The sequence below is a fragment of the Struthio camelus genome, chromosome 3, assembly GCF_040807025.1.
Source record: "Struthio camelus isolate bStrCam1 chromosome 3, bStrCam1.hap1, whole genome shotgun sequence".
NCBI lineage: Eukaryota > Metazoa > Chordata > Aves > Struthioniformes > Struthionidae > Struthio > Struthio camelus.
Window position 1 is genome coordinate 71,644,061 of NC_090944.1, and position 24,683 is coordinate 71,668,743.

Below are 24,683 nucleotides of genomic sequence, written 5' to 3' on the forward strand. Positions count from 1 at the left end.
ACCTCACTTTAAATACCTTTTGAAGGTAGAACCAAATCCTAGAATAATTTACGATCTTTAGTGCAAATTCCAAAACAGTGTGTTTGTGAGAAGATCAGACATAGTTAAAGGTTATACGGTTATACAGAAGCCTTAGAAATATATGAAACAGCACTACTCTCTCACCTGAATTAACAGCTGAATTAACAAATTGATTCTGTTACCCCAGGGCAAGAAAAATACATGTGTGCTGAAAATGCTTAGCTGCACAGTGGAATTGAAATGCCAGGTTCAAAGGTTTTTTTTGGCCTGGCAGAGAGGAGAGCCAGTTAAATGTTGGAGGGGATAATTACACCTCTTCAGTCCTTTGTATAGTAAGTGAAGAAGGAAACATTTCCTAGTGAATATATTATATCAATGGTTGCTATATATATATGTATATGTTTCTTGAAGTGTTATGATGGCTTTCCTGCTGCAGAATATAATATAGAACAATTATTCACCTATATACCTCAGGATAATTCGGATCTTAGTGATTTTTGATTTTACTTTTGTTTTATAAGAACACAGCATGAAGTCATTTGTTTGTTTGTTTGTTTGTTTGTTTGTTTGTTTTTTCTGAAACCCAGAGTTAAATTCTAGGCTTTGCTCATCCTTACTTGGATTAGATATGGGTCAACGCCAAATGATTTCTCTCTTCCACTACCAGAACAGTAAGAGGTGTGTTTTTATAGCATTTGAACTTTAGAATTTGAACCTGAGAAAATCTTTGCTGCCCCAACCCCTCGCAATCCCACAGTGAGATCTTGCCAGACCTCTGATTTTGCTCTCCTTGATACATAGAAGAAGATTTGGAGTGACAGCTCGACACATTTCTTCAAGACGGGGGACATAGATGAAGAAATTCAGGGATGACAAGTTTACATGCTGTGAGATCAGAGTTGCTGTAGGACAGAGTGCAAAAATGAAAGCTAGAAAGTAGTAAGAACAAAAAGGTTAAAAAAGATGTGTGAGACAGCCATTAACTTCTCTAATCACTGAGAACGGTAAGTTTATTTCCTGGATCTGTATTTCCCCACCCACATAGCACAGAACAGGAACAGTTTCCAAAGAACATTATTATCTAGGAAATAGAATCTCTCTTTCAAAGTACACATTCCTGCTGTACTAGACCTAAAGAGCTTGTCTGGCAAGCACATCCTTTTCTTTTACACTGTTATTGTGAGAATTAGTGCAAAGACTTTTTTGTACTTGTTGTGTTTCTCTAGGGCCTTCAGGAAGATAGTTGTTAACTGTTTCCAGTATACGGCTGGCAAAATCACCTTTTCAGGAAAGTGAAATCAAGAACTTTCTCTTCTCTCTCTGCTAAAATACTACTAAAGGTTATTAAAGACCTCAGCAATGAAAATTCTCCTGAAAGAAGAGGACAGAACTTCAAAGGAAAATGAAATTCCTGATTGTAAGTAGATAATGAAAATACGGATATTACTGTAGACGTTGCAGCTCTTTGCATAGGCTGTTCATTTCCCTGCAACAGCAGTGGTTTTGTCTACACTGTATACGTCTTTTGAGTGGAAAGGGGCAGGAACTGTATTCTGTATTCTTTTTTAACGTCAGTTTGCAACTAAACCTCAGGACAGCATTCATTAATAACTTTATATACTTGAGAGCAGCAAATCTTTCTGCCATGTGGAGGACCTGTACTGTGTATTGTACTGCTGGATCTGCTGGTTTTTCTAGGGAGGTTGGTTTCCCTCGCTGTACTTGAGCTAAGGTCTGAGATATTAGTACAAATGCATCCAGCAACACAGCAAAGGGGAAATACCGCAGAATCTTTTATTTCTGTTCAAAGAACCTATTAATCTAGTACCTATACTATCATAATCATGTTATGGAGATGAGTAGGTTGTCACTCACGTGTTCTAAGCGTGGATTTACTGTAGGGCCATGAGTCTGTAACTCACTTCCCCTCCCTTCTCCCTGTACTTCTGCCATAGGTAACATTTGCTCTCCAGATCACGAGAGGCTTGCACCTTGCCCTACTGCTTGCATGTAGCCTTTTATGTCACCTTCAGCTTGGAGTTGTAGGTCTGCAGGGAAATCCAGCCACGAGACACTTGAAGTAGCAGTTTGATCTTTGTCAGTGAGATCAACTCAGTTTAGAAGCATACTGTTGAGAGGTCAAATCTGGGCTGGAATATTTTAAAGGGCTGTCAGAACAGTGTAAGCAGGAAAGACAGACGTTGCAACCACCAAGTGTTTGACTCCAGCAGAGTGTCTTGTAAATGGGGATGTTTAATAGACCGTGGAGAAGTTAAAAGGAAGGATTAGACAACTGGTGGGGTCAAGTGCACTTAAGTAACCATAACTGCGTAGGGTAGTGCTGTAATTAAAAATGCTCCTTCACTCACTCTGTTGGCCTCAGCATCGGAGCCATGCCTAGCACAGACATAATCTCAGCTCCAAGTGGTTTCTATAATTGGTCCAAATCATAAGAAAGCTTTAAAACTCATATATATGGTTAAATTTAAAAAGACAGGTGGGAGAAAATACTTTTATTATTAGGACTCTTGCATAAAAGAGTTAACCACTCTATATTCTGAAATGAAAGTATTTCTGATAGCTGTCTGGAAATCTAAGCTCTGCAAAAAAAGTCTCAATTTCTATTTTGCCGTGTTTAAAATAACCTGTTTCTTTTTTTAGTGAGCATTATTATTGAAAGTATTAGCATCAGAGGAAATGTTTATCAGAAAGGTTTTGATACAAAATGTCTGTGAAAGCTATAAGGAATTTTTGTTTCTAAATTAAAAGGCTATTTTTGACTGAAGAATTTCTCTTGAATATTTTCATCATCTCTAGCAAACATACAAGAATTATATAACTCCATTAAATGCTTAGAATAATATTTCCAATGCACATTTTGTGTGTTAAATTAATGGAGTGTTTTCTTGCGCACTAGGCCAGAATCACATGATGAAATTTGAACTGGTTACTCTAGGCTTACATTCTATTTGGGTACTTGTTTTGCTCAGGCATTTAGAAAGAAGGTAAATCTAATATTAAAAATATTGACTTTCTCTTTGAAAATGTGTTTTAAACAAATTATGAGCGTTGCTGCTCTGTGCTTTGTGATGGTCTTGCTAAGTTCATGCTCAGAAAGGAAGCTAACAAATGCCCTCTTCACAGCAGTGATGGAAATGTGCGAAACTCTAAAGTCTTTACATTCTGGAAGAGAGAAAGATGAGGCAGGAAAGGGCTATTTGCCTGCCAGTAAAAGGATTATTCAGAATATGATACTTCTGTGACTCAAAATAGCACTTAACTATTTCTTTTATATTATATTTCTTATATCTGGCATGTAGAAATTCAGCTGGGATACTGGCTTCTTAAAAACCCCCTTTTACACAAAGAAAGAAGTGACCTTGCTTCCTCCAGAGTCTTAGCCAGTCTTGCTCCTTCTACAAGCTGCCTTAAGGCATGTGTGCCTTATACATGCAGCCATGTAGAGTGCAAGAGAATAGTTTATCCTACAACCCTAACAAAGTGTTCTGGGAAACAGAACTTAAGACTGGATCTGGAGTCGACGTGGACACAGGTGGAGCTACAGTGGAGCCTGTTTAACAGCAGCACAACTCTTAAAGATGACCTAAATTGTACTACCAAGATCTTTTTTTTTGCCCTTTTTTACATCAATGGCATAGTCTAGTGACAACTAAAAAATATATAGACCACCTTGGTATGCAAGTAAAATGCTTCATAAGAACCTCGGAGACTGGAATAAGTTACGGTGGAAGATGGGGGAATTGCTTCCTGGGGGCTTCAAGAACAGCATCTTCAGGAGTTTTGGACAAACATCTGCATCTGTTAGGCCATAGGTGGAGGTGATCCTACCCAGATAAGGAGATGTAGATTTGATAATCGCTCAGGAGTCATATGACTTGTTTGCCAGATGTCAGTAGTGACATTTCAGGTCACTTAATGTGAAGTTCTCAAATGACTGGTGCAAATGCTGAACTGTGTCTTTCTGCCTGGATATTAAAGATCTGTATTTCTTGCCAGTATCAAGTGCAGAAAGCTGTTGTTCCGGTGTTTTGTCCCAGAGAGGGATACGTTCCCTTAGCACCATATGTTTTGAGGTTGGGCAAAGCATAAAAGGAAAATCATAAGGGGCTATATTTCTGCCTGGTCCTTAGTGAGATCATGAAGGGTCTCACAAAAGATAAATATAAGCCACTTTGTTATGCATTTTCTTAACATTATATTTGTGTTTAGCGCATTCTGAACAATGCAGGCAGGAAAACAAGAAGACTGACTTTGGTCTTAAGTCACTTGAATTGCCACTGAAAGCACATTTTCTGTGCCTTTTCATTCCTACCAAATGTTTCCTAAGTTTGCAGAGCACCAAGCACAGCAAGGCCTTGGTCCATGACTATTAACTTCGACCACTATCGCAATGCAAGTAATACACAGCAGTAATTTGTTGTGAAGCGGCAGATCCATGCTGTATCAGTGATACCCTGAGAAACGCAGGCGCGGTTTCAAAGCAGAAATCGGAGTCGGCACACGGCCAGGCTGCTGGAGCCGTGCTCTGCTCGCTGTGAAATGCGCCGTTTCTCTCAGAGGGGAGACGGTGGCACCTACTGAACGTGCTGTTTGACCAGCCACTTCTGCCTTGTTTCTATACGTGGAAAAAACACTTCACACATAAAGATATCTTGTGTTTGCTGACTGCATTGTCACAAGAAGTTTCTTTTCAGCAGCGAAGAGCACCGATTCAGAACTGTGAATGCTGGAACCCCTCCATAATAAACTAGACTCTCCAGAAGAAAGATATTTCGATAAAAAGCAATCCAGAATGTCTTCAGGCCTAGAAATAACACAAGCTTCTCTCACACATCTCTTCGCATATTGTCCAGGTACCTGTGGCTCCTCTCTCAAAGCCTGGAAGGAAGGTGGTCATTTGCCCAGTCCAGTGGGGGCATGAGAGTCATAAGCCCCCGCGACCACCCTCGCACCAGCTCCTCACAGCACAACCGGCTCCATTCTCATGGGCAAACGCATCCGAAGACGTCCGGTGTGGACAGTGCGGAAGGGTGGAGCTGCCGGCCTCGCCGACTCAGCAGCGTTTCTGCGCTGTAGTAAAACTGCTACCTGGACGCGGGCGCTGTGGGAAGGCGGGTGCTGGAGGTTGTTCCTGCAGCATTGTGCCAGGCTGCAAATCCCAGCAGCTGGATGGAGTCTGTTAAAGAAAGATTTTACATTGTGTTGCCTAGAGGCAAATGTTCAAGCAACAGTTAAAATGGCTCAACAGCTCATCCACTAGAAAACAGGGTTTTTTTCCATAGTTACTTCCCAGTCTTGGATATTCAGTCCTACTCACTGCAGAGATCCAAAACTGGCACAAGAGGCCTCTTAAGTATTAGGCTGCCCTGTGTGCTTGGCACCAAATTCAGACAATTTTGAGAACGGTTCAGATCTTCTGGAGTTTTTTGTGTGTGTATGTGTGTATTCCTTTCCATAAGAAAGTAGTTCTATTTTTAGGACTTGGCCCAAATTGTTGAACCCAGTGGTTTGAGTTTTACTGTTGTTGTTTTTCCTCTCTTCAATCAAAATGAAGTGGTTCTGGCTGATCTAAGCTGAGCAGTAGTGCTGATTCTCTTAAAGTAATACTCAAGGAGGTTTTGTGAGTGCATCTGTGTGTATATGTGCATGGAAAGTTTCTCTACGTTTCCTGAAATAAAAGGGATCTTTGGCTCGTCTATGGTCTGTGCTTGTAAATGTCTCAACTAAGATTGTTTTTATGGAAGACTGTCAAGTGGGGCAGGCCTAAAATATAATAAAGTACATTTTATATTTGAGGCTCATCTCCCCAGTCTCTTCTGTTTTCTTTCTTGCTGCAGCTGTATACCATGCATTGTCTAGTGTTTCAGTTGATAATCAGATTTGTCTTCAGCCTTTACAGATACCAGAAAACCCAATTTTTATCACCCGTGGAAAGTCAGAGAGCATAACTAAATCATGACCAGAGCAGTGATTGACACCACTCACCTTTGGCTACAGAGCATGTGTGTGTCTTGACTACCCAAGGATGAGAAAAAGTATAGCTTCCTCTGCGTGGTGATATGCTTAGGCTAATTAGTTTTTTTAGCCTTGCTGCTTTCAGGACTCAAGGGATTATGGTTAACATGGAGAGCTACCCCTCTCTCCACTTTGTGTGTAGTGTAGGAAGTTGTCATTTGCTGTCTCTTTGTCTTGGAGGGGCTGCCCTTCTGTTGCGCAGGGTGTCCGAGCAGAGAGGAGGACAAGTGCCATCGCTTGCTGATTTGGGAACTTTCCAAAGAAATAGAGAAGGGCAGATCTGAGCTCTTCTTCTTCCCCTTCCCAAGTACAAAGGTGAAAACAGTCAGCCACTTCCCACCTAAGTGCACATGTCCACCAGACGACTCTGGACTGTCCTGTCTTTGCAGAGCGTTGCCAGATCCCTCCACTCTGTGTTGTAGTTTGGGCTTTGATTTGAAGAGAGGAAGGTGCCTTCTAATAATCTGGAGTATGACAGCTGAGCCACTGAGGACAGAAAATTTTAAATCTAAGCCTTTCCTCAGGGTTTCCCCATTTGCTAGCTAAAGTGGTTTTCTCCTTGCTGTTAATTTCAACAGCTTGCAGGAGGTTTCCATCTCAGGTAACCGTCCCATGCGTAAAGTATGGTATCTAAGAGCCTACCCTGGCTAGTTCCTGAAGACCAGCTATGTCTGGCAGTGCTGCCACTGAATCTCTTTCTGGCCATAGACTTTTGCTCTTACTAACAAGTATATGTTTAACGGCCTTCCTTCCAGGCCTTAAGGGCATCCAAAAGGCTATTTTTTAACATTTGAGTGCTCTCATCTAAATCAAAACAAATTGCCAAATCATTTACAACAGCTTCCAAATGTAAGTCTAGCACCAGGTCTTAAATCCTATTGAAATTCATATGGAAATTCCTATGGCATTCATATGGAGTTTACCATTTCCTGGGTCCGAAATATCTCAGGTTCTTTCTGCCTTTTGGCCACAGATTCTGGAGTTCAGAAATGCGTGAAGCTCAGAAGACGACTTGTTTTTTCTAAATAGTTGTTATTGTTCCTTGCCAGAGAAGAAAGTGGCCTGTGCTTTCAAAAAAGAGGCAAGCAAGATAGGATGGTGAGCGTGCCTTTGGGGAAGGGAAAGGAAGGGACGCCAAGTCTGAACCATCCAGACTGGTGAAAGGAAATAGCATTTTGATGCTAATGGGAAAATTAGTAGCCTCTAAATGAAGTCTGCTTGCTACCAACTCAGCTCCCAGATGGTGAATGCTTACAGATGCTCCAGCCCTCCTGATCGTTTTCAGGTCTTTTTCCTGAAGGAGGTGCCACAGTTCATAGCAGGCCTCCCAGCACATACTCCGAGGGCTTCAGAATCCACCCTGAGGAACAGTTTTCAAGCACAGAACTACAAGACAAACAAAGAAGATTTTTCTTGAGTGTATATTCCATTCAGAAATGTTTATGACCTTTTGTTTAATCTATTCAACTTGCACATATTTTCTATTCAGCTACTTTGGACTGAAATCCAGGTCCTTGGAACATTTTCTTGTACTTAGATAATGCAAGAAAAACAAGTAAAAATATCATAAAGGAATTCTTTGTATTTTCTTGAAAAGCAGTGTACACAGCCAATATTCTGTTTGTAAAGTTGGTAAGCTTGATGTATGTGTCCCCAAGTTTCTTAGTATTCCTTGAAAGCTTTCTGCACTAATGGATTGCACAACTGCATTGCTTCACAACATTAGATCCCTGAGGCTCATAAATTAAATGCCATGTCAAGTTTTCTCAATTGGGAGTTGTCAATTATAGAAATGTGTCATAACTACCACTGTCTCTAGCTGAACAAAGAACACCTGGAAAACAAAACAGTTTGGTTTGTGAAGGAAGGTGGTTTCAATCTCGAAGGCAAAGGGATAGCATTCTTTTTCTAACATGCAGTGCTGCTGAAAGGAAAGTTCACTATGTTGGGGACCAAAAGTTTAAGTATTGTTTTGTCTTTTTTAATGCTTATTTTTCCTGGCAGCCTGTATTGGTTAGGTAGTGTGTTTAAATGAGTACAGATGGTTGCAGGTATTCTCTTTGGAGATTTGAATCCAGGCAGGAGTAAATCCTGAACTCTGTAAATTTTCTGTGTTTCATCTTCTGAGGATACCTTTGAGGAGGAGGTCTTCAGACCCTTGGAGTGCCACAGAAAGTCACCGAATCTGAGGTGCCTGAGGACATATCTGCCCCGTGCAGCAGAGCTGGGGCAACACGCTGGCCAGTGCTCTGCCTTGGCTGCAGCGCTCATGGGCACATTGCAGCAGCAGAGGCGCAGTGCGGGTCCTGAGGGTGCTGTCATTGATTGTGACACCGTATAACTGAGGGTCAGCAAGAAGGTGCTGCTCCTGTTTCCTGCTATAGCATTACTGCTGTAACTTGGGGCATCTTTGCGCCGCTATATTGTCATAGTGGCGTTTCTGAAAGCATTATTCCTCCTGTAAAAGGGTGAAACAAGTCGTTCCTAATTCTCGATGCACCAGGAAAATATACTTGTAAGCAGTTTGTTCTGCTGATCTGACTGAAGATATGATCTTTCCTGGCCACAGTGAAAATGTAATAAATGTATGGGGAATAAAGTACTAGAATAAACAGTGAGGTAACAAAAATATATGAATTTGTAAAGATCACATTCTTACAAGGGGATGGTGCTATTATGATCACCAGTGCTATTAGCACAAAGAAGAGCTCTTCCCCCAGTGAAGCCAGTAGAAGTGACAACCTTTTTTATTACCCACAATTATAGAAATAATTGGTTAGTGGGCTTTAATTTTTGATGCCACTGAAGTGGCGTAGAATACTGGATTGTTGGCCAGCATTCACAGAGCACAGGCAACATCTCCAGTTGTGTCATGGTCAAAAGCACTTGGTGCCAGGCCTGGTGACTCACGGTGAGTCTACGTAAAGACGTAGGAAGTAAGGGAAAGGCTAGGGCAGAAGCTCCAGGGAGGCCAACGGTCAGGGGAAAAGCTGCTCCGCTGTGTGCTATACCTCTGACAGTTATACTATTTTTGGGTAAAATAAAATAAAAATATGTCTGCTTTATAAGCAAAGTTTTCAGAACCACTTGTCGGGAGCTGGAGAGGGGAAGAAAGAGAAAGAGGGGAAAGAAATGACTTAAAAACAGACGTTTGTGAATATTTTTCGTATCAGTGTAACACTTCCCCTTTTGAGAGAGAAAACACGTCAAATGCATTAGTTTTGGGAGCAAATGAAAAGGCTGCTCGTGGGCTCCTGATCACGTTCGGTATCTTTCACTCTGCATGTCCTCTCTGTTTAACCTCTAGTCTCTCCACAAATATCCAGGAACTGCAGTGCGTGGCCAGCCAGCCAGTTTTCCTTTTATGATAGACTGCTGTCTTCATTCCTGCTTGGTGTGTGGCTGTTGCTTATGCCTGCTGAAGTGCTCTGCCTGTTTTGTTTGGCAGCAGTGGGCATAAATGCTCTGAACTCTTAGTTGTTCATGATGGCTATTGAAGGCTTTAAAATCTGCATGCTGGAGTCAGATTGGTGAATGTATTTTTTTTTCTTTTTTGGGCAAACTCCACATTATTTTCCAAGACGTTAGATCACTGCGTAGATCACTGCGTTGCTCTATAACACTTAACAGCCCCTGGCAGGAGGCTGGCTGCCTGAGTTCGTCATACAAAGAGGAGAAAGATTAACTTGAAATTTTGAAAAAAGTACCAATTTCATCTAATAAACAAGGGGCCTGTAACCAACCAAGGGATTCTTTTGCCCTGCCAGTCTTCCCCCCTGCCACTCATAAAATGGTGACCTACACTGCTTAATCACCTGAATGGGAGGCAGGAGAAACAAGGATGCATGAGGTGAGCTTGGCTAGTACCAGAAAAGAAAAAAAAATTGTCCATGATCCACCAAAAAAGGAGAAAAAAGAAAAGCCCACACACAAAGTAGGACATGTTAGGAAGGAGAACCTAGATACACTTTTAATCTAGAATTAGTAGTGGATCTGATCATAGTAATTCCACTCTTTGAACAGATCAGAGACACCGAGTGTAACACTAATGACGTGGCCATTCTTCAGGCATCAGTGGGACTCTAAAAAAAATTTGGCCTGGACATACTCTGCTATATGGTATCCTAAGAGCTGCTGGTCCACCGACATCTTCTGGGTGCAAACGAGTGTTTTGGAAGTGGTGTGTCTGTGTACAGCTATGGCTCAGCGTCCACAGTTACAGCGCTGCCGGCTCAGCTCTGATCCTGCAGCTTGGCTGTGCTGCCCCGCTCTGGCACGGCCGTTGATAGCCTGCTCCATCTGCCCTCAAATTGGTTTCAACTTTTAAGAGCTCATTTGACTACCAGGTGTCATGGCATACCAAGGAGGCAAGGCCAGCCACTCCTCCAGGGGGGAAGGCTTGGGAGGTGCTACATGGTGCTGCTACATTGATTTTCCCAAAGGAAGAGGAATCTTTTCGTGGCCTGATGGGCCTGCCTTAGGGCAATACCCTGATACCATTGCGCAAAGTTGCTCTTGTACAGGCAGATCAAGAGCGTAGATTTCCTGTGCTTTGCAGAGATCCATGTTTTTCTGTCCATATGAGCCATTAGTTGCTTTCTCTCTCCCCTTTGACAGATGTTTAGAGACACGTCTTGTGTTTGAGGTGTATTTTCAAAAGATTATTCTCTTTCTGAAATATGCCTCACGACAGTCTAAAAAAAAAGAGAGAGGCAGAGAGGCAAGATTTTTTATTAGAAATGCTCCCTATCAGATGAGACCTGACAAAGGAATTGGCCTAATAATGGAATGGGAATGTTATTTAAAAAAAAAAAAAAAGTTCACAAAATGGAGACCGGGGGCGGAGCGGGAAGGGGAATTAAGTTTAGAACTTACTTAATTCCTCCATGCTCAACAGCCTCATTTACAGGAAGAATACAACAAATCTCTTGTTTTTGCAGCACAAGGGCTGTATACAGGTAAACATTTTGAGAATTTTGCCCGTAGTGTTTGCCTAGCTAGACCATAAAGGATTCTTGTGAGCTGGGGGGAGCTGGTGACACTACATAGCTCCAAAGAGCTCTCCATTCCTCATGTGTCCGTTTGCCCTAATGCCAGTAAGGGAGACCACTGGAGTCATACTATTCCTGTGAAGCCATCCAATGCATTTATTCTCAGTACAGACACAGTGGTCTTCCATTTTGCAATTACTGAAACAAGAATATCCTGTCGAGCTTTCTTGCTTTCCTCCCTTCCCCACTGCCACCACTTGGTATGGCTGTAGGGAATATAAATGGAACAGGAAATTTGACCACGTCCAGGATCAATGTCATTAAAGACACGTCTTGTTTTAAAATCTAATTTTACATAACTGCTCCGTTATATAATACGCTTTTGTTTGTCGTCTTGATTTTTATCGACGTAGTGTACATTCCCCTGGACCTTTTCATGAAGGAATGTTTATACCTGTGGGCAAGCGCTAATGGCAGTGAAAGGCTTGCATTCATGGGAACAGCATTTAGCGATTCATGGTTGCCAAGGTAAGCAGCAAAGGCATGCCCTCTGCCACTCCACTGCCTCTAAAAGAAACAGTCTCTAAGGTAACAGGCTAACACCCCTTGAGGCCAAAAATCTTTAGCTTTTTAGACAGAAAAACACATTAAATAATACCAAGGAAAGCATTTTTTTGTCCAGGCATTTTTTCTGCACAACAGAAGAGGGGTTCAAAGTGTTCTATTTTTGGTTCTTCACAGGAATTTAATTCAGATGCTGCCCAGCGCCCTGTGAGCTGAACACCCCTTTGACAGTTTAGTTTCAGGGACACATAGGACTAATGAGCCAAGGCATGACTGCAGTTGGAGGCTGGCATCTCCCAGGCCTGTGACTGTTATTCAAGAGAATAGGCAATTTCTCTGATTAGCTTAGAATTTGCAGCATTATCTGGATGGTTATTTGGCACGAGCCCCTTTTTCCAGGACACAGTCAATGTGAGAGACTGAGTCACCAGAAGAAACGGTCTGCAGGGACAGCGCTTGCTGGGTGCGGTTTGTGATGGGACAGGAGAATGGGCTTCTCTTCTTGACTTCATCATGTTCTCAAATCACTTGCCAACCTCCCTTTCTTTACTGTAGCCAAAAGGGAGAAGCGGGTAAATCAGCAAATCTTCCCAATATAAGATTTTAATTGGAAGAATAAACAAACCCTCAAATGTTAAAAATTGAAAGCTGACAAAAAGTATAATGTAACAGCCAGATGACCTTTCTGCTAATCTTGTCGCATCAGAGATCCACTGCAGGCAGAAAAATACTGTCTATACCATTTGCAAGGCTTTCCTACAACTCAGTCACCAGTACTGGATGTGAAGAAAAGTGAAATGGGCATTTTCTGAAATATTTTTTCTTCTAAATGACTTAAGCTATTACATTTGCTTTACAATCATAAAGTGACAATTCATGGGTGGTAACAGAGTAATACAGGGCATGTTTGTTGTAGTATGTCTTTTAGCATCTTGTCCAGTTACTGCAGTTGTAACAAAGGCCTTAAGGGCTCTTCAAGAGAAGGAATGTGTTTCCTGGAGTCCTTTTGCAACTTGTTCAAATGACTTGATGTTGACATTAATATAGATTTTTTTTCAGAATAAAGGCAGGTTGATGAGCCAACCTTACTATATTTTCAAATGTGTAACACACGTCTTGCAAGTCAGTATTTCTTTGGGAATAAACCTCATTGTATTGAGCTGACTTATAACCGTGACAGAGCTGAGTGATACCCCCGGATGTTGAATCACCCACCTACTTTCAGACTGACAGAAAGAACAGTGCCCTGATTACTTTCAAAGAGAGGATATGCATCACCACCAACTCCCTTCTCCATTTGCTTCCACTTCATGCTCTACAAGCTAAAGAAACTGCAGAATAAATGTGCACTTTCTAGTGGCTAAAAACATAATACCACAAAGAACATTAAACAGGGAAACGTGCATTTGGCATATCATCCACCCCAGAAACACCCAAAATGTGATCACTTGCCATCATGTAAAAGCTGCAAAGTCAAGGACAATCTGGGAAGTACCCAGGCACTCTTGTAAGTTCAGAGCCTTATCATGTATACATTTTGATGCAGTGCACAATCACATCCTATTACACAGGAGAAGTCCTGCTCCTTTTGCAATGCAGGTTAGCTGGGGCTCACAGCTGGAGCAGCAATTCAATATTTGTTCATTGCATGTCTCACTTTATTGAAGTCTCAGATTTACAAATGGACTTAAAATGGAGAAGCTGGAGATATATGGTCATCAGAGTAAGTCATGAGAAACAGTCTGTCTTCCAGGACAGTGTCTGCAAGCATCTAAGCAGCTACCACAATGTATACCTGGACGCCTTCAACATTGCTACTGTGCCTGCCTAGAGGGCTCGCCAGCTTGTCTGACGATAATAGCCTCTTTCTGCTACTGGGAATTTGCAAACTAAGCAGCCCTGTGCCTGAATCCATTCGGGGTGGGTGTTGTAAGCAATAGCACATGCCCACGGCACTGAGTCCAGCCGTCACAGCTGCTTCCAGTCAAAACATGGCCAAGCTGTGAAATAAGACTGGTCCAGCAAACAGTAGTATTAAGTCTCTAAGTTCTTGCATGTTCTCAGGGACATCCCTGTAGATGTGGCTGAAACTTTTCAAACCAATTCATCTTGAGAAAGTTACATAATATGTAAAATATATGGTAGAGTTTTAAGTAGCAGAACATACATTCTTGAAATGGGAAATTTTAGGCTCCTGTATCAATAGACAGCAGTATTACATTCATCTGTGAACAAGTAAATAATAAGAACTGGGGACTGATTTTTAAAAACCAGCTTTTAAAAATGCTGGCTTCATTTTACTTCCCTAAACTTAGTGCTGCTATTTTAGTTCACTCCACAAATAAATTATACTCTGAAGAGTCTACTCTGTATCTCTAATTATAAAATATCATTTGCTATCTAAGCTATCATTGGTAGCTGAGTATTCTGACCTCCCCTTTTCAAAAAACCGTTATATTGTTACACTAAAAAGACAGACAACCTTGTGAAAAATTAAAGTAAAAACTAGTTGCTCATGCTTAACAATGTCTTGACAGTAAGGCCTGTCTTTCAAGAACTATAAAATACTTCCATTCCCATATTTGAAAGCTGAAAATATGCAACTTCATTTGCTTAACTGTCATTTTTAACTATAGCTGGAAAAATGCATTAGTTCATCTAACTTAACTGACATCACATCTGTCTTTCTTGCCAATCTATTTATGTGTACATCTGCAGATGCTTAGAGACAGTGTGTGCATGCATTGATATAGATTTTGTATAGAAATATACACATAAATGGAAATTTCAGCAGCTAATCCAGAATTCAGCAAGGTCGTTAGACAGTCTTCTGGCTAAGTATTAGTCCATCCCTCTGGAACCCCGACTAGGACTTTTCCTTTTAATGTGCTCGCTAGATTTCAGTAGCTGCTGCCAGACACGGGACAGGGACTCCACTAATGAGATTTTTTTTTTCTCCTTTCAGGCTTTATTCATTCATTTAGCAAAAAATTGACTGATGATAGAATCTCAAATAATCAGTGTTTTATACAGCATCTGGATACTGGAGCTTTTAGAATATTCTTCCTATAAAATTTGCAGTTAGCCAGTGTCCAAATATTTTTGTCCTAAAGAGTTGGCAGCTTTACCTAAATGGTATGTGTTTTCTCTTCAGACACATATCAGAGAGGCCATACTCTTATTCAAACCTTATCTGAGTCAAACCTCTTGATACTGCAATATCAGACTGGAAATGATATGGATATAAGACTTTCTGGACAGATTTCCAATATTTGTGCTTCTGGTCCTAGCTGACATGACCATGATTTCAGCTTTTCTTCTGAAATGTTGACAGTTATTTCCACATCTATCCCAGATCTAGAAGCACAAAGGCAGAGAAAAACATTTGCAAAGAAGAACCTGCTATGACGTTTCAGGAAGCAAGGCAAGCTTCGGATAGTACTGATTCTAAGAATAGGCAAAAGTCTTGTTTCACTACTTTGCCCATCTTCACCTCAGCATTTGACAAGAAATCTGAAGATATTAAAACTCAGCCCTCCTAGAGGAACACAGGCAAATGCAGCAATGCCTAATGATATATATATTAGGAAAAGGAAAACAACTGAGCAATCAAGGAGCGATTGATTATATCCGCTAGGCAATAGTAAGTACTCAGAATAGAGACAGAAGTCCCTCAGTATTTATTGCCAGATTAAAGTCTACTGTTCTTCTGAAGTGGTTCTCAAAAAATGCTGACCTAGACCATGTTTTTTTGTCTCCTGGTGTAAAGAAGTTTACTCTATTTGCAACTAAAATATCATTTTTCTTTCTATCCCAGACATTATGTATATGGTTGTTCAAAGAAGCTAGTCATCTTATCCCTGTGCGTTGTCACTTACCCCTGAATAAATAATGTATCAAAAAGCTGGTCATCTTATCCCTGTGCACAGTCATTTACTCCAGCATAAACAACATATCTGGTATAAATGATTTGCACCTTGTGGTGCTGAGCTGTCTTTTGTGCTTCATAAGAGCTCCCTCATTTTTACATTAATGTCATACTGCAACTGGGACAGGTTTCATGGTGATGCTACATGAGCCAGGAAGAACTCTATCTTACTTTCAAGCCCAGAAACAGTTCACTGACCTGACAGCTAAAAACACCAGCATCCTTTTACTTGTAAATGTGAACCATTCTTGAAATGCCAACCAGGCTTTAAATAGCATTTTGGAAACACCCAGAAAACTGTTTCTGTCGAGACTTATGGGACTTCTGCAGAAGTAGTCAGGTGCAAATACAATGAAAACTGTAATATTTACATATTCTGTAAACAAAACATTGAAGAAACTCAAGTCCCACCAGAATCACAAGTCAAAAAGGAGTAGGGATAAACAAGTTCATTAATACACAGATTGGTTGAATTTTTCACCTTGATAAACAATGAAGTCATTGATATACACATATATACAAATAGATGTAAACATTCAGAACTCAGAAGAAACTAATATGTTTATCAAGGCCCATTTCCCAAAATACTACTTACGGGAAGGAGCTGAAGGTTTAACAGAAAGAAACTGGTTTCTCGGACCTGTAATTAACTTTTTTTCAGAGAATGAGTTAGATCTTACAAAGACACTAAGAAAACTCTGAGCACATTTTCTAGAGATAAAGTTCATCATAAAACACACCCTATTGCAAACAGAAACACAGCTTCACGCTATGCATGAAATTGTCAACAACTACATGTGCATGCTCATTCACCCAAAACATAAAATCTTTTCTAGAAAGATGACATCATTGTTACACATACTAACAGGATAGCTCCTGGCAAGCTAGGGTGCAAAAATTACCTTGAGTATTTGAGGGAGCAGAGAAAATGATATACTACAGTTCTTAAACGTCCTCAGGATTATTTTTTGGCAGCTCATCCAGGATTAGTGGGAATACCTCTCAGTCCTCTGGGTTTAAAGTAGAACACAGTTCCTTTTGTTCTGAATCCACTAGCTATAAAAAAGTCAACATTTCCTTTCCTAATCTTCAATGTAAATTAGAACTGATATAGAGGAAATAGAAAAAGCTTCATTAACCTAATTTCCATGGACATAATATTAACCAAAGTCTACTTTTCTTGTAGTCATCCTGATAACTTTATACTAGCCTTATTTTTGGTGAAATACACAGCTGAGGAAATCACCAGCCGTACAGATCCCTCAAGGTTCCAAAAATGATGATAGTTTTACTAGAATTAAAAAAAGTCTGCTCTGAGACTTGAGGAAGCTGAAGTTAGTCTAATCCAGAATCCTTAACACTTGCTTACATCTCTCAGAACAGTGGCAGAAACAGAAGAAAAATGCATTTTAAAAGTTATACACACAATCCTGCCACCCCAAGTTTTCCACTATGGGAATGATTGAGCTAACTTTGAAGTTCATTGATTAATTCCATGTATTTTAAACATAGGTGACAAACATGGGTATTGGCCTAACTATGGCCTTGTTCATCTAGAAGCTGGCTAATGCCTGTGGCCACTGATCAACTGCCACTGTAGTCTTACAACTGATTATAATACTTTGCTGCATAGATGAGATAGAAGTAATCAAGCTCCTTAAAAGAGCTTATTCAACCAACTATCTCAGATTATCCTCCTACCTTGCTATACCACAGTGTATCTGAGAACTCTGAGCTCTCTGGCACTTTCTTTTTTGCAGCTTTCCCTGCTCCCTGTGCTATGTCAGTCTCCAGGATATGTTGCCTCCATGCTCCTGGTGCATGTCTGTCTCTATACGTGTCTGTCTCCATACAAGTCGATCTACCCAAGCTGGCCAAGCACAGCATATGCTCCATGCAGTGAGACAAATGTAGTTTTGGCACCATACTAAAAGCGGGCATAGAAATATGCCCGAGAGAGGTCATGTCATGGAAAAAAATGCTGGGTGGACACACATCAGTTTGGGGTCAGGTGGGCATATCATGACCTATTTACAAGAACTTGGCTGCACTGATGTACAACATATGTTGCAATATAGTGCCTTAGGGAAGGAGTTAGAGGACCGATTCTAAATGAAACTAACCCACAAATTCTTGGTGAGTATCTGGTTAGAAAGCAGTGCTTTCTAAAAGGATCTGGGGGCTGTTTAGCTGGTACAACACAAAACAAATGTGAATAAAAATGTGATGCTTTTGCAACATCAATGAAAAAAAGAAAAGGTGAAATTTTAAATTGTAGGTTATATTAAGAGGAATGTGGTTTGTAAGACTGTAAAGGAAGAGAGGGAATTGTTTTACTCCACTTGGCTCCTAGTTACAATAGTGAGACAAGTTTTGGCATGAGAGTCTGGAAGAGAACAGTAAAAATTATAAGAAGGTTAGAAAACATGACCTAGAGGAGAGGGTAAAGGAACTGGGTTTGTTTAGTCTAGAAAGGAGAAGACTAGAGGGGACATGTTAACATAATCCTCCAATATATGAAGTGTTGTTATAAAGAGGACAGTGTTCGTTTGTTCTCCTTTTCTCTTTGGGAACAGGACAAGAAGATATCTACTTACCATTCAGCCAAAAAAGAAGTTAGACTTAAGGTGAAAATACCTAGTTAGGATACTGACATACTGGAACAGATGCCAAAAAGAAGCTGTGGAATATCCTCCACGCAAAGTTTTTCGAAAATGGCCATAGACAAAACACCTATCAGGGAGTTTGAGTGCTTTATCCTGCTTCGCTGATGGAAGATGAATTGGAGTCTCTGTTGAGGTCCATTCTAGCCATTTTGGAAGCCCTGTTTCTTCTACAGCTTAGGAGGACATTAACACAGCACTTGCTAACAAGTAGTTTTTGTGCACAGTAAGTTTTGGATGATTTTTTTTTAGATACTCTGAGCTATTTTGTGATTATTACACTGATCTTTTCCTTTCTGCTTCATCTTTGTAAATGCTTGCATTCGTTTGAACTGACATAATTAAGTGTATTGAATCAAGTAATCAGAACTACTGAGGTTAAGAACTTACCCAAATTATATAACTATCTCTGGCAGAATTGCCATTACAAAGAAGTTAAATTTAATGACTGTTTACCTGGAAGTTCAAGAGCCAGAAAGAGAAAGAATATGTTTTAGTAATTTTAGTTTAAATTCTTAAATCTGCAGCAATAAAATTTTTGTGTTATATGCCTTCACCTCCTCTTCATTAGTCACTTAGGAAGAGAAAATAGTTCTAATCCTCCTCTTGTAAAGTAGATCTAACATTAAAATGGTTCTAGCACCCGAACGTATGTGTGAATTCTTTTTAACTGCCTGTAGTACTCTTATTTAACTCAGAAATGGAAATATATACTCTATCTTTTTCTACGAAGTATCTCTATCTTTTTCTATAAAGTATCTGTAAGACTGAAGATGACTTGCAATTACTGTGAATTTTACAGAATTAAAAAAATTCTCTCTTTTTTACTGGTATTATATGGTCAATTTTAAGAAGGTACACTGGGAAAAAGTTAAATTACAGCTTGAGAAGATGTTTTTTGTTTTTCAGTGGGCTGGAAGTGCTTGGATTGATTAGATAAGAGGGTAAATCCTGGAGGTGACAGGTTGTACGTATCTATGTATGTCACAGATTAGGCAGGAGTTAAATTGGTGCATGCCGGAGAGTTGGTATATTTGTAGTCTTTCATAAGAATTGATCTGAAAGCACCTTTTCTTATGCTAATTCCAATATGGGAATACAAAGTATGAGGACAAGCTTTCTAATTAGCTTGAACTGTTTGAGCTTTGGGCTAGGAAGCTTACAAAGTGCTTGCCAGGTTTTTTAAAGCCTTATCGGTAAGGTTTCCAATATCAGCAAGGCAAAACTCTTAACCGTTAAAGATAGATTTTAGTTTGCTAGGCTTTATCAGCAAACACATACTCCTGAATAAGTGTTTAGGCTTTACACCTTAGTTGGTGATAACAGACTTCCAAAAGTCCCATGTCTGCCTACTTCCACTCGCACTGCAGTTAGTGGCAGACTTTTGTTTTACTGGGCCTTGTATAGGGCCAATGCAAGAAGCTGCCAGAAACCACTTTCTGGGGACTGTTTCTGCAAGTAGTTTTTTGCACCCATTTTCAGACCCCACTGACTTTAATAGGAATTACGCACTTTGGCCTAGATCAGACTAATGTGGAAATCAAAAGGATTGTTACCACTAGCTTTGCTAAGTGTAGAATCAGGCCCCTAAAGTTTTTGGAAAGTGTCAGGCCAAAAATGATGTGACTGAGAGTAGGAGACCTATTAAAGTGTCACTCCTGGTCTCACTCACCAAAGCAGACATCTGAAGGAAGGTAACTCTTCCACTTGTTTGCACACTAATGACTAAAGTCAGAATGACCTTAACTGGATAAAAGTAAAAGTAATGAGAAGAGATCTTCTTCACCACAAATTCTAATCAATTCTTTTTTTAAGATTTGGAAAAAAGTTACTAAAAAAGCCCGTTACCTTTCCTTTTATTGGCAATCAGAAGCAGAAGGAACAGAAATGGAGGCATATACAGTTGGTATATTTTCAGAACCATCTAACCTTTTGGAAACTTTCAGAATCATGCAGAGCCTCTAAGCACATAGAGACATGTTCAGCTATCATTTACAGGACGAACTGTGGATAATTCGGAAGAAGCATTGAGAAATCTAGAGGTTACTTAGAAATGCCAGATACTGTAGGTATGTCCATACTGTAACTTAGGTGCTTAGCTTGTTCTCAGGCTCCAGACCTCTGCTCGTTCACTTCCTTGGATACTGGAGTCCTGGAGTCCTTTGGAATAAATGTAGTCCTCTCTGAGATGAAATCCCCAAATTATTCTGGGGATAATTTGCTTCCAGAACACACCAATATGGCTTTTCCCTCACTATACAGTTTTCCTATGCTATTCTAGCAAACTTTGTGCCTTCAGGTACCCACACAGAGACTCATACCATGCCCCTTACTGAGCATTACTTTGATATCATGCTATAAAAAACAGTATTTCAGCAGGCTGAAATAATCTGAAAGATCATAACAAATAATAATAATAATGTTTAAGGGCTGCAGGGCACTTCTTTGGGCTCCAGAGGAGACAGCAGGTCAGTTGCTATACGGTATAGCCCTGAGAGTACGAATGCAAGTTACCCCATGTGAGCTGGTGTAGGATTCTTCCCTAGGGGAAAGCCTTTAGCAGTGTAGATGTAACTAGTACTGCACAGGCAAGATGGAGAGTTCCTAAAACAGAAGAAATAGAGGTATTCTTTAGAAGTCTAACAAGAATGAGGAAGACCTAAGGAGAAAAATAATTTATAATCTATTCAAACAATAAAAGGAATGATGGATGAAAAGCACACTAGTTGGATAAGAAGCTCATTCTACTTCTGCCAGTACTTCATTGCAATGTGCCTCAGCCAGACCCCAAGCAGTGACTTGCTCTACCATAATTCCTGCATTTAATTACCAGTGAAATACTTTTATTACCAGTGGTTAGCATCCAGCCTTTGAAATGGTACACTGAATGCCTCATTTTTATACCAGTTAGTCAGAAAAAGCCGTAATTTAACTTTGTTTTGCAAGTATCTTTCCTCCTTGAGCAGACTGGCATGCAGAGAAAGCTCAGCCCTCCTCACTCCCCCATGTCTGAAATCCTCAGAGAGAGGAGAGATGAAGTGGTTCTTCAAATCAGCACTAGGCTTCACTTCAGAGACACTCTAGCAACAATTGTACAGGAAAAAAAGAGAACAATTTTCTGACAGGAAAAAAAGAGAACAATTTGTCTTTCTGTTCTTAAATCTTCTCTTCAGAAAAACACAAGAATCTAGGAGATGAAAGACCTCAAGCTCTAGACCTGCTGTGGCCAGCGTTTTCCAGAAATAGCAGAACCTCCTCAGTACACTGCCTTATGGAGTATGCCAGAAACACGATAGGAAGCAACCATCTACAGGCCTACGGGAAAATGGAAAAAATGCTACAAATGCAAAAGCCTTTGTCAAGTGCGTGTGCTTCCCAGACAGCTGTGAGAACCCTATCTCAGAGCCACTGATGTGTGCCAGTCATTATTGCTGGGAATATGTGCAGAAATTTAGAGCAAGAGTTTTGTCAAATCTCTTCAGTCGCATATTTGATCTTCATGTGGAAGTGATGTCACATGATGGTTCATGATTTCTCACTTTGGCACAGATTTCATTTGAAGATTTGGGTGCTCTGCAGTGTGTCTGTCCCAGCCATGTAGTTCTGAAGTAAAGGCAATTTGTTTGAGCAGGTTTTGTAGATGCCTGAGTAGCTTATTGAACTCTCTAGCTTTTTTAGTAACAGATGTATAGAGAAGCTAAGGATCTGCTGCAGATAATGAAGAAATCACATGCATTTATACAAAACTGTAGATTTGAGGCTATTCTTGTAAAGACTTTGACCTCTAGAGGAAAAACAGCGCAAAACATAAAAGTGGTATCTTTACAGCATTTCACCCACCCCGGACAGCCTACAGGAAGAACACAGCCTTAGGCTTCTTTTTAATACATTCTCCTCATTTAAAGCTTGGGTTTTTTTTTATTTTTATTGGGCAATGTCAAAATGTTGGGACAGCAAAAAAGGAAAAGCCTCAAACCATTTCAAAGGCTGTTGTAGCCTTAAAAATTCAAGTGCTAAACTAAATAATTTTCCAGAGTTCACGCTTTCCTTTAGCTAGGACAGACATGTATAGTTACATGTACAACAGCTTTCATTAACTATCACTTTATCTCAAAAGTAGCAAAATCATCCATTTATTTGACATTTATTCTTAACCACTGGTTCTAAACAAAGGATAATAAATGACAGTTCTACAGGCACTGCCTATTTTGGTTTTACTTGTAGAAATTTTACCTTGATTTCTATGCAAAATTTTATTTTTTGAATACCAGTCTTGTTCAGGAAGACATTCCTTCCTGTTTCTTGAGCGAACTGTCTGCAGAGTGTATGCATATGTGTGTATGTATATTAGGCACACTGAAACGCTTTGAACTTGTCTACATTTTTGATAAGCTACAGATGTCCATTAAACTGATTGGAATAACTGTGATACCCGTGGCTATAGAAGATCAAATGGAGTAAGCCTATAAAGATCAGAATAGTGCTAGGATAAGCAGTCAGCTTTTCTGTGCTTTGAAGACTAGCTTACTGCATTTTATTTTTCCTTTCCTTTCTCTTTTTTCTCTTCTCTTCTCTTCTCTTCTCTTCTCTTCTCTTCTCTTCTCTTCTCTTCTCTTCTCTTCTCTTCTCTTCTCTTCTCTTCTCTTTCTCTCCTCTCTCTCCTCTCCTCTTCTCTTCTCTTCTCTTCTCTTCCTTCTTCTCTTCTCTTCTCTTCTCTTCTCTTCTCTTCTCTTCTCTTCTCTCTTTCTCTCTTCTCTTCTCTTCTCTTCTCTTCTCTTCTCTTCTCTTCTCTTCTCTTCTCTTCTCTTCTCTTCTCTTCTCTTCTTCTTCTCTTCTCTCTCTTCTCCTCATGTTTCTACAAGCAGGATTTCCAAACTCAGCAAAATTCCTGAGCTCAGTATCTACCCTGGAGACAGTAAATAGAGTTCAAACATACATAGGTTCATTCAGTGATCAGGGGATGATCTGTGCTGCCACTGCTTTCCTCATGCCCTTGTCCTCACCTTGCTTGAACATACAGTGTGGAACATCCTGAAGAAAAAGTCTCCATCCACCACTTCCTTATATTAATATAAAGGCAGCTTCACCTCCACCCATCTAATTCTTCCTTTTCCTCAGTAAACCGTGCAATCACAACATCCACCCTTCCCCCGTCTCTCGCTGTGTCTTTGGACTTTAAGCCAGGTAAGAGCATGCACTATAAATTGAGGTGAAATACACAGCTGGATAAATAAAGTGAGATGAAAGGGAGAAAAAGGGAAATGTGTTTCCTATCAGAGAGTTTAAAAAACAGATTTGGCACACAAGGAGAAAAAACAAAACAGGAAACAAGGTTCTACATATAAATTAAACTTTTTCACCCTGAACCTTTTTAGATAGCCCAGAAGAAATAAGAATATGTGTTTCTTGGACTGGCAAAGCAAGCATTCCAACACTAAATGGTTTCCTGTTCAACACATTCAAAGCCAGAGACGGTTTTGGGGGCTTGGTTAGAAATATGTGTGAAGTATACACTTTTACTTCAGGCCAAATCAAATGTTTTTAATCTTCCCTCATCCCCTCCCCCACAAAAAAAAAAAAATGTGCAAATGTGACCAGACAGCTTGCTCCTTCACTGAGGAAGTTCAATAATTAGCCTTTAGTTAATCTGCAAACACTCACACTTCCTGTTAAAGATACTTAAAAAGGAACTGGTCAATGTCATTCTGTGCTGGTATTTGAGGCTGTTGATCTGCAACGAGTGGATGCCTATGAGAGCTCAAGAATTTTGTTGCATGCAAAGAGAGGGCAACAGTGAATATTTGAGGATGTGAAATGTTTTACAGTATGTTTCCTCATTGGTGTCAAAGCTATAATTAACAAATTGTTGATTCATTTTGTTCTTCTACCACATCAGCCTCAAATGTTATTTGGTACTGCATGTTCTTTGCAGATCTTTAAGGTTTTTTTTGTTTTTTTTTTAGTTTTTCAAGGTTTGATTACATGGCCAAAAGTGAAAACAACACACGTGGGAAAAAAGCATGGAGCATATGCCACAGATGTGCCAAGGAGAGGAGGTTTCCCCGAAGCCAGTTCCTCCCGGAAGCCACAGGGTACTTTTTGCAAAAAAAATCACAAAAGTATATCTTTTTTTACAGCTAGCGGGAAACAGAGTAACATCTACCTAACCTGCGCCTGAATTTTTTCCTTTCACTATAATTAATGAAGTCTCACCGATTACTGCTTCTAGTAATGTTTTTTTCTTCCAGCTCGAAACAAACAGAAAACACGTTAGTGGTAGCCAGCTACTTTCTCTTAACATTTTTTTTCATTGTAGTGTTTCTGAGCAGACCCAGGATCTAAGCCCTGTCCTGTTTCAATATCTGAAGAAAGCTATGTACCAAGTTCCGTCCAAGATGGTAAGTTGCTGCTACGACATTGGTCTTGTCTGTTGATATTATGCTACTTTGAATGAACCATGTTGCATACTTTATTCCAGTA

At 40.1% G+C, this 24,683-nt stretch overlaps 1 long non-coding RNA gene across 5 annotated transcripts in view; it reads left to right on the forward strand.

Annotated features, from left to right (window-relative positions):
* LOC104153122 (uncharacterized) overlaps positions 1-24,683 on the forward strand; it is a 72,983-nt gene that overhangs the window by 25,279 nt on the left and 23,021 nt on the right. For 3 of the 5 annotated variants that reach the window (XR_011140204.1, XR_011140203.1, XR_011140202.1), the window contains 2 exons: positions 1,248-1,438; positions 24,167-24,601. This is a non-coding gene — a long non-coding RNA (uncharacterized lncRNA). Of the gene's footprint in view, positions 1-1,247; positions 1,439-4,895; positions 11,419-24,166; positions 24,602-24,683 lie in introns of those variants that run through there. The other 2 variants (XR_011140205.1, XR_011140206.1) reach the window with 2 other exon arrangements.